We start from the raw sequence: 7,264 nt of genomic DNA, 5'->3' as shown, positions 1-7,264 counted from the left end.
GGAAAACATGCCCGCCTGGGGGCGGGGCCTAATTTGCATCTCCTTGCATCTCCTGGGAACTCGGGTTAGTCGGGCCCGTCCCCGCCCCCACTTGGAGGGCGTGGCCTTCTGCCCCGAGAATATGGGCGGGACCGAGGGAGGGTCTAGCTCCGGGTTCGAATCCCAGGGGAGCCAGTCTGATGGGTCAGTGCTCTGGGGTTGCTTCAGTCCTGTCCGACTCTGCGATCCCATGGACTGTAGCCCGCCAGGCTCCTCTGTCCATGGGATTCTCCAGGCAAGAACACGAGTGGGTTGCCAGGCCCTCCTCCAGGGCATCTTCCCGACCCAGGGATGGAAGCCACGTGTCTCAGGTCTCCTGCATTGGCAGGCGGGTTCTGTACCACTAGCCACCTGGGAAGCCTAATTCCTTCCTTGAAGTCAAGGATCTATCTATCAACGTATAGCCCAGTGCCTGATACAAATTATTGAATAAATTAGTGAACAAGGTGATCATTTTCTTGCACACTCACTTATTGAAATATTGTCAGACCTGAGTTTTGGTTTGTAAGCATGGATTCCTTTGGCTCCTTCCATGCTTCCCACCCAGTGTGGAGAAGGTCTCCAGCAGAATGGGGGGGGGGGGGGGGGTAGGTGGCTGAGGACAGGAGACACTGGAGACCCCCAGCAGTTGTGCTGTGACCCACTGGCCTGTCCTGCTTTGTAATTACTGGACCAGGTCGGTGTAAGGGGAGCCACAGCGACGGGGCTGATGATCCCAGGGGGGTTACTCAAATGCACTAGATGGTACCACCAGGCTGCAGGTCTGCAAGGGTGTTGGCTGGGGGGAAGGGAGCTGCCTCCAGCTCTGTTTGGACTTGATAACACCAGAGAGCACCAGTGTCAGCAGGGCTGGGCGTGGTGCCCACATGCTACGCTCCAGCGAGCCAGGGGCATGTCCAGACCCACAGGGCCTGCACCTCAGAACACCTGGGAGCTTGAAAGACAAGGAAACCTGGAAACAGTTCAAGTGTCCATCAGAGATGTTGAGTAAACAGTGTGGCCTGTCACAGGGTGGGTTATTACTAGCTTTAAAAGGGGAGGAAATCCAAACAGACAGGAGGCCATGCATGAACCTTGAGGACACGATGCTGAGTGAAAGAAGCCAGTCACCAAAGTTGAAGACTGCCGCTTGATTCCACTCACAAGAACTAGAGGAGTCAGTTCATAGAGACAGGAAGTGGATGGTGGAACCAGGACTGGGGGAAGGGGGAGTTGTTTAATGGGCACAAGTTACAGGTTGGCAAGATGATGAGGATCCGGACAGCAGTTGGCTGTACAGCAGTCTGAATGTACTCGTTACAGAACTGTACGCTACGGTTAAAATGGTCAAAGGTCCGTCTAGTCAAGGCTATGGTTTTCCCAGTAGTCATGTATGGATGTGACAGCTGGACTATAAAGAAAGCTGAGCGCCGAAGAATTGGTGCTTTTGAACTGTGGTGTTGGAGAAGACTCTTGAGAGTCCCTTGGACTGCAAGGAGGTCAAACCAGTCCACCCTAAAGGAGATCAGTCCTAAATATTCATTGAAAGGACTGATGCTGAAGCTGAAACTCCAGTACTTTGGCCACCTGGTGCAAAGAACTGACTGATTTGAAAAGACCCTAATGCTGGGAAAGATTGAAAGTGGGAGGAGAAGGGGACGACAGAAGATGAGGTGGTTGTATGGCATCACCGACTCAATGGACATGAGTTTGAATAAACTCCAGGAGTTAGACAGGGAGGCCTGGCATGCTGCAGTCCATGGGGTCACAAAGAGGCAGACACAACTGAGCAACTGAACTGAACTGAAAATGGTCAAGTTTATTATGTATATCTTACCACAGTTATTTTTTTTGAAAAAGCAGGCCTGGTACCACCCCACCCCAGAGATCCTGATGCCAGCAATGTCGGGTGTGGGCTGGGCATGGGGATTTTGGGGGCTCACAGGTGATTCTCATGCAGCCAGGCTGCAACCTCTGTCCCCGCCAGCTTCAGCAACCCTGTCCCCCAGCCCCCTGTCCCCTCATGAGGGCCTGAGCTCCAAGGGGTTAAACGGCCTGAGCAGGTGTCACTTCCTCTGTGTGCCTGGCTCTGATGCTGCCCTGGGGTTCTTGTCTGTTCTCTAGATAGACGTGAGATCCCTCTGGATCAGAGGCATCCCACCCCTTCCCCTAACTGCCTGCTGGGCCTGGTGCTCTCGACACCAGCAGGGACTGGAGGTGGCACTGACCCTCACCCTGGTTGTCAGGGCCCTGAGGTCAGGGAGGCTTGGTGCTGTGCCCATAACACACAGCGGACCAGCCGGGGCTCAAACCCAGGACTGTCCAGCCCTGCAGCTTCTCCTCAGGCCTCCCCTTCCCACTATGGTCCAGAAAGCCCAAAACACCCACCAACACCAGGCTGCGGGTGGATCTACAGACAGAATCATCAGATCATGCAACCACCCTGGGCACAGCCATTCTGAGTGGACGCAGGACCAGCGCTACCTCTGGCAGAGTGGGGGCTGTCCCTGCCCCTTCCAGGTCCCAGGGGCACGCTAGCTTTTTCCCACCCCCATCGCCTCCTGCTGCCATCTGGCAGCTCAGGGCTGCCCCACAGCCACCCACTCATCTGTGTGTCCCCAAAATAAAACACCCAATGTCCCCAGAAGACGCCTCCTTGAAGTCTGGCCCAATCTTTCTGGAAGGTAGCTTGGCATAAAATGTTCGTAATCCGTAACCGGAAATTGTCTGCGCACCCCGGGCGACCCCTGTCTGCACCGTCGGCCGGGGGAACTGCCCCCCAGTTCACCAGAGGCTCCCCCAGCCCCCACCCCACCAGCTGGGTGCCTGGGCTCCCTGTCAGCCTCCAACCGCACGTTCTGGGCCCCCATCTCTTCTCACCTTGACTTACAGCTCGGGAGGAGCCGTCTTATCTCTCCGGACAGAGACGTGGCTCCCTTGAAAGCTGTTTCTGTTCAGACAGATGTCTTAATTCCCTCACAAGAGCTCGTCGGGACTTGATATTGAACAAATTGGACTGCTAGGAGATCCAACCAGTTCATCTAAAAGGTGATCAGTCCTGAACATCCATTGGAAGGACTGATGCTGAAGCTGACACTCCAATACTTTGGCCACCTGATGGGAAGAGCTGAATCATTGGAAAAGACCCCGATGCTAGGAAAGATTGAGGGCAGGAGGAGAAGGGGACGACAAAGAATGAGATGGTTGGATGGCATCACCAACTCGATGGACGTGGGTTTGGGTGGACTCTGGGAATTGGTGATGGACAAGGAGGCCTGGCATGCTGCAGTTCATGGGGTCTCACGGAGTCAGACACGGCTGAGCGACTGAACTGAATTGAACTGAACTGAAATGGTCAGAAGTGACAACCACTCGGCCTGGTGTGGGTGAGCCAGAGTGGACACTGACCACGGAGCCTGTGGTCCAGTGAGGGATTGAATAGTGTTCTCCAAAAAAGATGAGGCCCCCCTCCTAACCTCTGGGACCTGTGAAAGGGACCTGATTGCAGGAAAGGGGGTTTGCAGATGTAGTTAACTTACTGATCTCAGTCATCCTGAATTTAAATCCAACAGGCCTTTGAGTCTGAAACGAAGAGGGAGATTTGAGACTCGGACATGGAGCAAGAAGGCCGTGTGAGCAGACAGATCCTGGGGGGATGTGGGCCCAAGTTAAGGAAGCCGGGTCCACCAGGGGCTGGAAGAGACAGGAAGGGTCCTGCCCAAGAACCTCCATAGGGATCATGGCCCTTACAACACCTTGAGTTCAGACCTCTGCCCCCAAACTGAGCAAGAACACGTTTCCATTGGTTTCCGAGTGTGTAGTAATTGTCATGGCGGCCACAGGAAGTTCACACCCGGTCGTGGACCTGAATCACAAATCACCCTGGGAGTGAGGGCCAAGGATGGAGTAAGGCTGGGGAACAGGAGGCAAGGTGTAGGGAGTTAACCACAGAAAAAGGCCTCAAAATCAAGGGACCAGGCAGGCGGGAGAGGCCCTTCCTGAACCCAGGAGGGAGGCTCTGTGGGCCGGAGGATGCCCGGTCCTGTCCTGTGTTGCCGGGTTTTACCAAGCAGTGTTGTGATCTGACCCAGGTTTGGGCGAACCACACTGACTGCTTGGGAAATCAAGGAAGAGCAGGGTGGGGGATTCCAGAGAGACCCAGGCGACCTTGCCAGCCACGCCAACCAAGGGAACAGAAGTTGAGGGCCTTCATAGGGCCGCTGCCCCCACGTCCAACATTGGGTGGTTGCATGCATCCCTGTGAGCTAAGAGCTTGTCCTGCAAGAGACAGTCAGGTGACAAAACACAGAACAGATGTCCCCTAAAGCTGGATCAAGTCCAAGGAGTCTTTGGTTTGGTCTGGGGATGCAGGGTGGCCAGGGCGTCTGGCCGAGCTGACCTTGGAAGCCTGGCTGCCTGGGACCCAGGAGCCTCTCTGATCGTGTCTCTCTCCTTGACCTGCCGAGTCTGTGTCTCTCTGTGTCACTGGCTAACAAAGCCACAGCCTCAAACCACCATCAGTGGTGTCACCGCGTGTCACAGCACGTGGTTTCTGTGGACAGGAGTGTGGACAGGCACAGCAGGAGTGGCTTGTCTCCGCTTCACGGCTGAGGCCTCGGCCGGCAGACCCCGAAGCTGGGGTGGGGTCGTCTAAAGGGACAGGGCTCACAGGCTGATGCTGGCTGTGGACTGTCCAGTCTCTTTCCTGCAAGGCCTCCTCTCTGTCTGGGGTTAACTTCTCACCTTCCCTGCCTCCCACGGAAGCCCCCTGCTCCCTGGCTCACTCCATCCTTCTCAGCCCTCCCTCCAAATGGATCACTGATTCTGGATGTGTGCTTCCTATGGCTGCCATGACAATTACTACACACTTGGAAACCAAGGGAAACATGTTCTTGCTCAGTTTGGGGGCAGAGGTCTGAACTCAAGGTGTCATCAGGGCCATGATCCCTATGGAGGTTCTCGGGCAGGACCCTTCCTGTCTCTTCCAGCTCCTGGTGGTCCCGGCTTCCTTGGCTTGTGGCCGCATCCCCCCAGGCTCTCTGTCTGCTCACACGGCCTTCTCACTCTGTCCGAGTCTGAAATCTGGGGCTGCAGTAGGAATACCCACACTCGGGGCTCCTCACAGCATGATGACTGGATTTTAATGGGAGGTCCGGGGGTGGGGAAGACAAAGAAGAACAGGCAGGGGGAGAGAGGGAGCGAGTTGGGGGGCCGCCTGTCTTATGACCCCTTGGAAGCTGCAGGCATCACTCCCGCCACATTCTGTTGGTCCAAGAAGTGACCGATGTCCACCCGAGCTCAGGGGGCCAGCACGGACCCCACCCATCTCTGTGTGCAGGAACGTCAGTGTCACTTCCAGAGCAAAGATGTGAGAGGGGATGTGTTTTGCTGCGGCTGTTTGGGGTCATACAGTCTCGATTCTCTGTCTCTCTCTTTGTCTCTCACTGTTTCCCTGATGCTTGGGGTCTCGCTCTCTGTCTCTCCATCTCTCTCTCTCCAGCACCCTCCCTGTCTCTGCTGGCTTGTGCCAGGCACATGCCCACCCCCGTTCTGGTGGGTGATGGACTTCCCCAGGCTGGCCGTCTCTCGGCTTCTGCCCCGGCAGCCCTCAGTCTCACTGCGTGGGAAACTCCAGCCTGACCCCACATGGCCGTCAGTTCAGGCACCCACCTCCCCTGTGTGTGGACATTCTGGGGACAGAGCCCCAGCCAGCCAGTTGGCCACAGTCAGCTTCCTGTGGCCGAGGAACCACTGCTCCAAGCCTGGACTCCAAAGGCTGTGCTGCCCGGCAGAGTCTGGCCACCTGAATAATTACAAGCCTTTGGCATGGTCTATAGGTGAGGGTGAGGGCGTCCCTCATTCACACAGGGAGTGTCAGAAGAGGCTCTGCTCAGACCAGTGAAGGACAATAGACTCTGTTGGCCCGCTGTAGCCCACGGGCTCTGGAACGTCTGCAGGGGAGAGAGAGGAGGCCCTGGGAGTGGCAGCCCTTATTAAGGCAGGGCAAACTCACTGTGGCTCACCCCTCAGAGCCCCCAGGATCCAGCCAAAGTCAGAATCCACCATTTCCACCCTTAATCACGTACATACAATCCTTGCCTCGGGGTCTGTCCTGGGGACGACGAGTTTGCTGTGTGAAGGCTGGCAAGTCTGAAGTCTGGCTGGCAGGCAGAAACTCAGACAGGAGAGGGTGTCGAGTCCAGAGTCTGCGGGGCAAACTGTTGCTGTTGCTCAGTCACTAACTTTTGTCTGACTCTTTAGCAGGTTAGCAAGCTGGACACTCAGACAGGGTTTCTGTGCTGCAGTCTTGGGGCAGGATTCATTTTTCTCAAGGAAACCTGTTTTTGCTCTTAAGTCCTTTGACTGATTGCCTAAGACCCACCCAGATTATTCAGGGTGATCTTAATTTAAAGTCAAAGGGGAGGCTGATTCATGTCAATGTATGGCAAAAGCCACTACAATATTGTAAAGTAATTAGCCTCCAACTAATAAAAATAAATGAAAAAAAAAACATAAAAACAAAATAAAATAAAGTCAAAGGGAACTTCCCTGGCCAGTCCAGTGGTTGGGAGTTCGTGCTTCCAATACAAAGGGCGTGGATTTGATCCCTGGTTGGGGAGCTAAGATCCCACATGATCATGGCACAGACAAAAGGTCTAAATAAATAAGTCAGTGGATTGTAGATGCCGATTCCATTTATAGTATACCTTCACAGAAACACCCAGGCGGGTGTTGACCAAATAACTGGCATCGTGACCTAGCCAAGACAACAACACAGAACTGAATCATCACCGCCACCAAGACATCTCTAGAATGGGAAGTTGAGGGTGGGATGGTCTTCAGGCACAGCTGGATCCAGGAGCTCAGGGTCTGGCATTAGAGCTCACCCTTCTCCAGACTTGCTTTCCTCCATGTTTGTTCTGTTGCATCCCCACAGGCCTTCAAGCTCCTCACTCAGTGACTCCAGGAGAAACCTCTCGGCCTGCGTCACACACCCATCCCGGAGAACACTGTGACTGGCCTGCTGGGCCACACGCCCACCATGAGGCCTGGTGCACACCCCTGGCTGTGTCCCCCACCAGGACACTGGGATGAAGAATTCCCCAGCGAACCGAGAAAAGGAGCCCACACAGGGACTTCTCTGGTGGTCCAGTGGTTGGGAACCTGCCTGTCAATGCAGGGGATATGGGTTTGATCCCCACAGGCCACGAAGCAACTGGGCCCCCAGAGCCACAACTTCTTAAGC

The sequence above is a fragment of the Muntiacus reevesi genome, chromosome 1 (assembly GCF_963930625.1).
Source record: "Muntiacus reevesi chromosome 1, mMunRee1.1, whole genome shotgun sequence".
In the NCBI taxonomy this organism is placed as follows: domain Eukaryota; kingdom Metazoa; phylum Chordata; class Mammalia; order Artiodactyla; family Cervidae; genus Muntiacus; species Muntiacus reevesi.
This window is presented reverse-complemented; position numbering follows the sequence as displayed.